Source organism: Cydia pomonella, chromosome 8, assembly GCF_033807575.1.
Source record: "Cydia pomonella isolate Wapato2018A chromosome 8, ilCydPomo1, whole genome shotgun sequence".
NCBI lineage: Eukaryota > Metazoa > Arthropoda > Insecta > Lepidoptera > Tortricidae > Cydia > Cydia pomonella.
Window position 1 is genome coordinate 23,021,357 of NC_084710.1, and position 11,336 is coordinate 23,032,692.

Below are 11,336 nucleotides of genomic sequence, written 5' to 3' on the forward strand. Positions count from 1 at the left end.
TATACCGTGTTTTTTTTTTATTTGCGTTAATTTCAAGGGTGCATTCCTGAGCTTAAATTAAGTAACTTTCTCAAAGACACCGATATTCTAATTAACTCCATTTCGGAGATAATCAATATTTTATTTTTATCTTATAAAGCCCTTACGAGTGTGTACACTTACCTTAGGGCCCGTTCACATATTGATTAGTGTTTAGTACGGGTTAATACATTTGCATAAACGTAAGTACTATCTCGGACGATCGATGTTCGAAATGACATTGACATGTCACAGTTTTCAATTGTTTGATTGAGATAAATGTAATGCCCGTGCAACAACAACACTATATGCAACATTTAATTACTTTTTATAACAAAAAAATGTTTAAAAAATTGTTTTTTTTTTTTTTGTTAAATTAACTATGTCATGTAGTTTCCTTAAACGTACTTACCAATACCCAGAAGTTAACGGAATTCAATAAAAACACGGTGTAGACACCCACCCGACACGCGAGCTGCTGCCAGAGGCGTACATGACTTCAACACTCCAAATATCTAACATCCATTTCCCTCCACTAAAAATGTGTAACTTACATTCTCACAATTATACATCCCATTTAAATTTCCGTCAGTCTTCCCTTAAAACTATCATAATGTATTCGCTTAGCTAAACTATTGTTTGCGCACTTATGATTCCACTGGCCATACCGGGTGTTTATTTGATCACCTGCAATAATTTTCGGGGTGAATATATAGGTCATACTGAGCAACTTTTACTTTAAAAAACTTTAACATTTTCTATGGGAGTTTTTTTTGCGATTTCGGGGTTGGTTCCATAGTAATGCCATGTTCCAGTGGCCATCAAATACATCGGAGCGGCCGGGGTGCTCATAAATATCTAAACACGCACTCTAACGCCTTGGCAATAGAGGCGTGCTCAGATATTTGTGAGCGCTTTGGCCGCTCCGATATATCTGACGGCGACTACAATCGATGAATCTTTGCTGTTAGTAATGAATATCGCACGTAAAGACAGTAGTCGCTTCCTATAATCACTGCCGTGTGGTACAGTCACGTCTCAAAATATCGATGCGAAAAATGTGCCAAAAATATGTATACACTACCTTAATATATGGGCAATAAAGTCGTGTATACACATTTTTGGCACTTTTTTCGTATAGATATTTTCAGACGTGACCGTACAAACTTATCAGTCTTGATATCTCTTCTATCTCTATGATATGGATCAATAAAACGAGAATACGAGAATCTTCACAAAATCGCATTCCTCCAATTAGAATTGACCACATTGAAAACTAACCATTACAAATTGAACTGTAAACCGGTTGAGCCGTAAATTGAATCGAATCTCTTGTTTTATTCGTTCAAATTTCTATTGAGTATACACCGTGTTTTTTTTTTGTTAATATGAAGGGAGCATTCCTGAGTTTAAATTAAGTAATTTTCTCAAAGACACCGGTATTCTAATTAGCTCCATTTCGGAGATAATCAATTTTTTTATTTTTTATTGATAAAAATGTTTACATACAAATACAAATACAAAATTCTTTATTTCCTTAAAAAACACATGGCCATGATTTAGGGGATGGAGCCGCCCGGTAAGCAAAGAATTGCCTGTGTTGGGCGGCACCGCTCTTCCCTACGTTACATGACATTACAGTTGAACCAATGCGTCACGAAACTTAAACTAACTAATAATTATAAGTATTAACAATTATAAAAACAATAATGGTACATTAACAAATTAAATTGGGACAGTTGAGCACCTAGCATCCATCGCCTCACAGAATCTCAAGCATTCACTATACACTGCCGCCCATCGCCAAGCAAATTTATATTTGTCTGATGAGGCCCTTACGATCGTCTATACTTGTTTACATATTGATTAGTGTTTAGTACGAGTGTATACATTTGCTAAGTATCTCGGACGATCGATGTTCGAAATGGCATTGATATGTCCCAGTTTTCAATTGTTTGTTTGAGTTAAATGTAATGCCCTAGTTACAACAACGCAACATTTAATCACATTTTATGTAAAAATATATATTAAAAAAATTAAATAACCTGAAGTTAACGGAATTCAATAAAGACACCAACGCATCGGCATCGTTGGGTCGGCAACGCGCATGTAATGCCTCTGACGTTGCAGGCGTCCATAGGCTACGGTGACTGCTTACCACCAGGCGGGCCGTATGCTTGTTTGCCACCGTCGTGGTATAAAAAAAAACACGGTGTAGACTTCTTCTATCTGCTCATTTAATTCTAAACTTTCTCTCCCGACGTGCCATTTGGCTTTAATATCATTTTATAGCAGTATGTATATTGAAAAGTAAAACATGCATCTGTCTAGCGTAAAACGTCTCTATTGAATACAGTATAAGCTAGGGGCGCTAGTATGTCCTCCGTGTACACTAGCGCCCCTAGCTGCGATATTAAACGCGGTAGCCCTAATTGCGTTTGTCTTGTTATGATGTCTGGGCGTCTAGAGAGTTAACACATTCGCTACCAACGTTTTCGTAGCGCTACGCTCGTAGCCGATCCCAGCGTTTTCCCGCTTTGAAGAGGAAAGCGACTACGAACAGAGAACCCGCCGAGCGGGTTTCAGGTACTCAATGTGTTGAGGGCTATTCGTATTAACAATATAATTATGTGAAGTCCATAAATTAATAATAAGAATCTCGCTTCTCCTAAATTATTTTGCAAAAATAAGACTAGTTTTTGTCAGCAGCAGCCTATGAAATTATGAATCTCACTTAATTTTATAAAAAAAATTTTTTAAATCATTGACATATATCTAAGGACGGGCCTTACGGGCACTAAGAACGGTGCTAGTTCAGTAGTGTCACTCACGAATTCGAGCCAATCATGCAGTCTAACGCAGCTAGTTGCGACCAATCGCGCGCGTGATGCGAACTCATCAACCAATCGCGTTGTGGCGTTAGACTGCACGATCGGCTCGAATTCGTGTGCGTGACACCGCTGTACCGGCCCCATTCTCATTGCCCGTAAGGGTCGTCCTTAAATTCGTGTACGTGACACCGCTGTACCGGCCCCATTCTTATTTATCCGTAAGGCCCGTCCTTAGATGTATGTCAATGTTTTAAATTGTGACAAAAATACAAATTAGTGTTAAGGTTTAGTTTTTAAGTTGTCTGGTATCTCTATGAATTATATTATTTCCCATAGTGCCGTAGACTTTGTATTTAGTTTAAGAGATTTTTTGTTTTCCGTCCAAAATGTATTTATGTCGAGTGATTTAGTTTGATTACATTGATTTTAATTGTGTGTTAGATTATATCTTAGTGATATTATTAACTTCATTGTTTACGTGTTTATTTGCAGATATAACAGTTTTACAGATTTTTTTCTGTTTGCTATTATGTAACGTACCTTGAAGATATTTTCTACGTAATATAAAGGTAAGTTTTGTATCATGTATCATAAAATCATACTTTATATATATCGTAGTTTTATAATTGAGTTCGAGGAGGCACTTCTATATATTATAAAACAGGAAAAATAATTAAACAGTAACTTACTTCCTGTGTGTGAAATGCGTGTGGGAACTATAAACGATGATCGTTCTTGATAGAGAAATACACCGTGGGCTGGTAAAACCCGACAGATTTTAACCACGCATTCCTGAGGTCATGAGGAGCCAAAAATTTTATATAAGTTTTGGAAAAAATTCGGCCAAAAAAAAGTTTTATCAGACAAAAAAATTTTTTTTTTGCTTTTCTTCATACGACACGTTATTTCTTCTTACATCTTGTCGAAAAAAAAACTAATTAGTTACAACGAATAACCAAAGTTTTTTTTTTACACTAAAAATTGCGAGTTTCTTATAAAACTTATGTCTGCCAACAGGTATATCTAAACCAAATCACATAGTGGCAGCGTCGCAGCCAAAAAGCGGGTTTCACTAAGTTATTACAGAAACAATTTTTTACAAAAATTGACATTATCTCTATAACAAGACCGATTTCAGGAACCTTTAGTCTCTAAATGCGGTCAAGAATACACCTTTAAAATTTGTCGGGTTTTATCAGCCCACGGTGTATGTTAATTTCTGTAGGAAAATTATGTCCTACAAAAATTTACACCACCGCTTATGTTTGACCATTGATGAGGCAGCTACGCGGTGGTATTCTAGTAGAATAGCTAGGGACTATATCTATTTGAAATCAGGGATTGGATACCGGTATATTTTTCATACAAATTAACCGGTATTCAATTTCGGTATCTCAGTTGTTTATTTTTATTTTTGCATTTCATTCAGGTAATCTGATAATTAATTGTCCTTACCTAAATACTATTCTAGAATATCAAATAAATTTTTCGAATGCTACGTGATTTTTTTGATTTACAGCAGCTATACCGGCAACGATCCCTGGTTGAAATATATGATGTTTACTTGGTAACAATCTTACCCAAAACGAACTATAGTAGAAGGTGGTACAGTCACATCGACACGATCGAAGTGCCAAAAACATGTATACATGACTTTATGCCCCTATATTAGTGTAGTGTATACATATTTTTGGCACGTTGTCCGTATTGATATTTTCAGATGTGACCGTAGAACAGTTCGAACAAACCGTGTTACTACTGTCCTTTCCTAAGGTAAAGAGAAATGGGACCGGATTTGTCCGGTCGACTCTGATTTCCATGTAAATAAAAAAAATTATTGGCCTCTGGCTGATATGACAGTACTCGTATAACAAGAAGCATGATCTCCATATCTGTCGCTTCTCAAGTTGCGGGTTGCTCGATATCAGTGTGTGAATCGCCTAACTGAGGGCCTACCGCGAACCACGTTCGACGCGTTGCCTCTCTGTCGCACTTGTAAATTTGTACGTAAGCACGACAGGGAGGCAACACGTCGAACGTGGTTCGCGGTAAGCCCTCTGGTACCTTATATTAGTACCTAGTGGTGCCTCCTCGGCTCGCCAGGTGTCGTGCCTTAGCCACAGGCGCCTAGAATAACACGTCACGTAGACTTGTAGAGTTTTTATTTTAATACTTTATTCACAATAAATTCTCCACAAATAAATTGTGTTGTTTTATTCAAAACACTCCTCTACAACATCTCTATGTTGGCGTAAATACATTTTGCAGGATGAAGCTGCACTTTACTGTGATTTTTAAATGAAATAATTTTATATTTTCTAGATCCTAAATTATAAACTTGAGAGTAGCAGAAGATCCAAAAGGCATAAATACTAAAATTACTTTTACCAGATACTAAAATACAAATACACTTTATTGCACACCTCAATACAGAAACAGTACAAATAATACAACTAAGGTCCGACCGAGAACGCTTTTTTTGTCTCGGCCGAGACCGAGACCGAGACCGAGATTCAATGGGATTCTCGGCCGAGACCGAGACCGAGACCGAGAATTTATAAAATAGAGAAAAAATACGAATTTTGCACTAAAATTGTTTTTATAATCGAAATTCGACGATTTATCAGAAAAAAGTTATCATAATCAATTCCTAGCGCTATTAAACAGTATTTTTAGGGTTCTGTAGCCATAATGGCAAAAATCGAACCCTTGTAGTTACGTCATGTCCTAAGTCTGTTGGTCTGTGCGTATGTCAGCCATTTTACTCAAAAACTATACGGTATATTTTATTACCAAAGTTGGAACGTAGGTGTAGATGTATTATGTAAGTCGCTTCTTAGTTTCGAAAAAAATAATGTAAAATATATTTTCAAATATATACTCCGTATAAATGTAACAAAAAGTAAAAAAAAAAATCATGTGGCTCATCATTAGATAGGTCTTTAAAAATACAGAAAGGTTGCTAAAACCTTTTTTTTTATTAAATAAATACTTTTGACAATAATCGATTAAAAAAAATTGTGTGATCCCCTCTAACTTTTGAACCGGGAGAGCAAAACCATTAAAAAAATTCTAAATAAGCAAATAATTTTTCAGGAAAATTATTTTGAATATGGAAGAGTTATAAAAAAACTGATCTTCTTATTAAAACGACAAAAGTGCCACTAACATACGCTTTTTTGCTTGTACGGCTTTTTTGTATTATATGAAGGTACGGAACCTTCCATTATGCGTGGTCCGACACGCACTTGGCCGGTTTTTCAGTACGGATGTGCACAAAAAGAGGTAAAATAACAATAATCAAAATAAAGAGTTATATATTGTAACTTGTAACCCAAAATATCCGCCACAGGTGTCGTTTTGTACTTACCTACTGCTTTGCTTTTTCCCTTTGACACAAATATATTTAGTATCAAAATATCCAGTGTCATCTTCCACTCACAACAAGTTAATCTAAGTTACATCCCGATAACAATATACACCCATTTATTCATCAATAACAACTACCACAAAACGAAAAAAACCAAATGAACAAGTCATTACTTGCAACCGCGCCTATCCGATCCCAACACTTAGTATTTGATAAGTAATTGGCTTAAAATGTGGCTATGAAACCAATTTAAATCACAAAAAACGTCACACCAACCGGGCGATGCAACCAACGAGTGGCTTAGACCCCAGGGCTCGTGCGCGGAAAATTCAAATTCACCAATGATAACTCATTGCTTATTCTCGGTCTCGGCAAGAATCTCGGCCCATTTTGGCCGAGAGCCGAGACCGAGATCTCGGCCCGATTTTTGGCCGAGAATGCCGAGACCGAGACCGAGACCGAGATCTCGGTCGGACCTTAAATACAACACATAAAGAAGAGGTAAACAACAGGCGGTCTTATCGCTAAAAAGCGATCTCTTCCAGACAACCTTTAGCGGAATAAAGTAGTAATTCGTTTGGCCAATTTACCACCCAATCGTCATGCGTATGCTCTGCAATTCTGTACTAAAATTGCAAATCATTGGTACAAATGACATGCTTAGAATTAATGATTATTTTTAGAATTAGCTGTGCCCTTGCAGGCTCCACGTCACTGTACTAAAATAGTACATTACGATACAAGTGCGAATTTCGAATATTAGAGGTAAAAAAAAGCGGCCAAGTGCGAGTCGGACTCGCCCATGAAGGGTTCCGTACTATTTATGACGTATTAAAAAAAACTACTAACTAGATCTCGTTCAAACCAATTTTCAGTGAAAGTTGGCATGGTACATCAAATTTTTTTTTACTTTTATCATTCTGTTAATTTAGAAGTTAAAGGGGTGGGGGACAGATTTTAGCACTTTGGAAGTGTCTCTCGCGCAAACTATTCAGTTTAGAAAAAAATTATAGTAGAAACCTCAATATCATTTTTGAAGACCTATCCATGGATACCCCACACGTATGGGTTTGATGGAAAAAAAAAATTTGAGTTTCAGTTCTAAGGGGAACCCCCAAAATTTATTGTTTTTTTTTTCTATTTTTGCGTGAAAATCTTAATGCGGTTCACAGAATACATCTACTTGAAAAAAGTGGCTGTGACGTACGGACGGACAGACATGACGAATCCATAAGGGTTCTGTTTTTTGCCATTTGGCTACGGAACCCTAAAAATACAACTCTTGGTAACAAAAGAGGCGGGAAAACGATCATCTAATTCCACATACTACTACATAAAGACGAGCCTACCTATTACCCCCTCGACAGCCATTAGGCACCTGCTCCACTAACCGCGCGTGCTCGATGGCCGATGCCGCAGTTTTAGGTCAAACGGCACTCCGCCACGATAGGCTTGTAGTGATGGGACAAGGGCATCGATATCGAATATTGAACTAAAAAGGGCCGAAATATAAGTATAAGTAAAAAAACCGGACAGGTGCGAATCGGACTCGGCCACCGAGGGTTCCGTACTTTTTAGTATTTGTTGTTATTGTGTGAAAATTTCCACTGTGATAGCTAGTCACGGTTCATGAGATATAGCCTGGTGACAGACGAACGGACAGCGGAGTCTTAGTAATAGGGTCCTGTTTTACTCTTTGAGTAGGGAAAAAGAAGTAAAAGCTTCTCTTACATGTGGTAGTTTTCGGATGGAAATTATATGTATATCACGGACCTAAACCTTCATGATGTATATTAGTAGTTTTGTAATGTAGCGTGAGGTTTGCAGACATATTATTTTAAAGCGACAGTTCAGTTCTTCTTTCTCGATTCCTCATAACTGAGGGTCGCGACCACATGAGGTCGTTCTTTTGTGCACCAAGGCTCTCCATTCTGCAACGATTTTCCGGCCGCCTGTGTAGATCCCTGTCAGGCAATGTCTACCCAGCGGGTTGATGGAAAGTGACGAATAAGAAACAATAATTAATATACTGGACTTCACTTTATCAAAATCAAATCAAAAATATTGTATTGCATGGTTATGGGTTTACAAATACTTCAGGTGCATTTGGTTCATATTCTCCATAACCTACACTACAAAGGCGAAAGGCGTACAATATTTTTGGTTAGTCGTTTTAGAACTAAATACAATGTACTTCTCAATCTGTAATTTTTTAGCAGTCCATAATCTGGGAATAGTACAGCGAAATTTGAATTACAAAGATCGTCTATCTCTACTTTTAATGCTATTGCTAATTTGCTATATTATAATGACAGTAGAGAAGAAAGACAAACGAATTTGCCACTTCGCCTTAGACTCCCTGGTAGTCAGTCTAGCTAACTAGTATGGAAATGCCACCATAAACATGTAGAAAAAAAACTTCATTAGCACCACTATAATTGAATTTTTTTTTTATTAAATTAAATTGAATTTATTTCTCTGTTTAAATAATGTTGACATGCAATTCCAATAGCATGTATACAGTGTGTCCCTAGCCATTGGACAAAGCCGAAATGTACATATGCATTAGGGTATTTAGAACCAGTGTACAAAATATCATAACAGCCGGTGTAGCGGTTTCGAAGAAATTAACAAATTACCATTTTTTACTTTGGAGCAGCCTGTATGTGTTAGTAGCTCCTAAGGTAATATCCCCAATGAATAGTATGGAATCTTCTTCAACCTTTTTGATTATCTTTTTTATTTATGACACTAATAAGCTTCTGACTTGAAAAATGTCATCATTATCAAATATTTCGAACAAATTGTCAAAAAGACTGCCAAAGTCACACACAGTGTTTCTTTTAGTTGTCGATTATTGCAAATAACATTTGTTCGAAAAATTATTATTTTTACCTTTTGTTCTAATTAAAAAAATATTAACGTCAGAGCATTCCTGAGAAGTAACCCTACGTGGGATTTGAGGGTTTGTCCAATGGCTAAGGTCACCTGTATTAGTACATTACGATACAAGTGCGAAAAATAGGAAATTTGAAACGAGTGGCGATAAATTAAAACACGACCGAAGGGAGTGTTTTAAATTGACACGAGTTGTGAATTACCTATTCGCACATGTATCGTACAACGTTTTACAGTACATATGGCCCTTTATATGTTCGACACAGTAACGTAATATGCTAATTTTAGCTTAAAGTAGCACCATATCTACTGTAAAATATAATAAAAACTTGTAAGCCCATTTGTAAATAAATAAAACAAATATCGACATTTGTGCACACGTCCCTAGTGTATCGAAGCTCTTACCTCTAGGGCTGCAGTCAGCGATTCGCATACGGGTTAAGCGGCGCACCTGACGTCAAGTGCTGCCAGTCAGGCCAAGGTTAGCTTTAGGGCGCCTGTGTGTGCTTTTTTTCACTACACTGATGATATAGCGTAAAGGTAATCTTCAAAAACTGATGAGAAAGTTGCATTTTAGGCCGCGGACTTTATGCAAGCGAGGCGCGGCAAGCGGAAAATCAAGGCCATTTATATATTGCTTCATCTTCAACATTTATTCAGCAAATAGGCCACAAGGGCACTTTTACGCGTCAACATTGAATTTGATATAAGCAAAAACAGGATATCAACAATTATAAAACACAATTAACTGAAAATATCAATGCAAACTAAAGTAGTATTCTTTTTCAGAGATTTACATCTCTTAATATCGAATAAAAAAAATACAAATAAATTGTCCCATTCGTCATATAGGTACTACCTACGTGTAACTACGTCATATAGGTACTACCTGCGTGGTAAGTACCTACTGGTGATGTACTCGTCACCCTTACTAGTTACTACTAACCATGGACTTCCACATAATGTATCTTTAAATTTAATTCACACACTATGTTTTCCACTATATTTTCCTTCACATAAACTTTTTCACCTTATTGCAATGGATTAAGGCGGTGAAATGTGTAAATATTTATGAACTCGACTGTACATTAGTCCTGAGAAATTCATTGATAAATATCTACAAGCATAGACAAGCGTTAAACCTACTCTATAAAACCATAGAGATTACTTAGGTATTTCTCTATGTATAAAACCTACCTCTGTCAAGTTAATTTGAATTACTAACTAATTTCAAGCGCATCCACTGAGTTGCTACAAATTGGCAAAATTCACGAAGCCGAACAAAACAAAATGAACTGACAACTTTCGTAACCTCATATCTCCTCCATGTAGCTATTTGAAACACTACCTTGACGTCCTAGAAATAGAGTTCAAATTGAAGAGGTCAGTTGTCGTTTTAGGAGGGTTTGTAGTGGCAAGAATTTTATGTCGAAAATTTGGGGGAAGCGGGGATAATCGGCTCAGGGCAGACAGGTGGACGAGTTTTAATTCTGGACTCATTTGGACGCTTAAGAGTTAAAGCGGATTGGAGTTGGTAATTGCGAGGAAGTTGCGCTGGTAGCGATTAAACGCACTGTTTAGTTCGTTTATTATGGATTCGTTATTAGAGCTAAACCAATTTTTATTTACTTATAAATGCTCTCATATAAATGTGGTATCGGAAAATATGGTGTGTAATCTCAATTCAATTTGTATAGAGTTATCTGGATACCCATTCTACGGATCTTTCACAGAATATAGATCCAAACCCTAGCAGAGCGCGCGCATTTATGGATTGAGTCTTCGATGACGTACTGGGTAGGTATCGTAATTACCTATTAGGTACCTAGTCAGTACTATACATCTACATATAGTTACTAAAGTGACATTATACTTATACACGGTGCTACATGAGGAAACCGAAAGATTTTGACAGATTGATCACATTTAGAGACTAAAATGTCATATAAACTTCAAAACTGGATTTCGCCTAGTTTCAGAGTTAATACCAATGTAAAAAAACATCTTCTTATCGTAACTAAGGACTGAGGACTCATGCTATGGGGCCCAGTCGAAATATCCTTATTGACAGATATATAAAAATTAACAAGTAAGTACTTTGCAAAAACTAGGTTTTCCGAAAAAAAAGTACCAATTCATTTTAAGTGATAGTTTTGCCAATAACATTTACTTTTGATGTACCTACAAATATATTTAAAAAGTCGTAAAACAAAAACATT

General features: G+C 36.6%; 1 long non-coding RNA gene across 1 annotated transcript; it reads right to left on the reverse strand.

The window, feature by feature from the left end:
* Nucleotides 1-6,570: 6,570 nt before the first annotated feature.
* Nucleotides 6,571-6,710, reverse strand: LOC133520284 (uncharacterized). The gene is made up of 2 exons (XR_009799746.1): nucleotides 6,673-6,710; nucleotides 6,571-6,633 (listed from the first exon to the last, which is right to left on the reverse strand). It is a non-coding gene; the product is annotated as an uncharacterized LOC133520284 (long non-coding RNA).
* Between the last annotated feature and the right edge of the window lie 4,626 nt (nucleotides 6,711-11,336).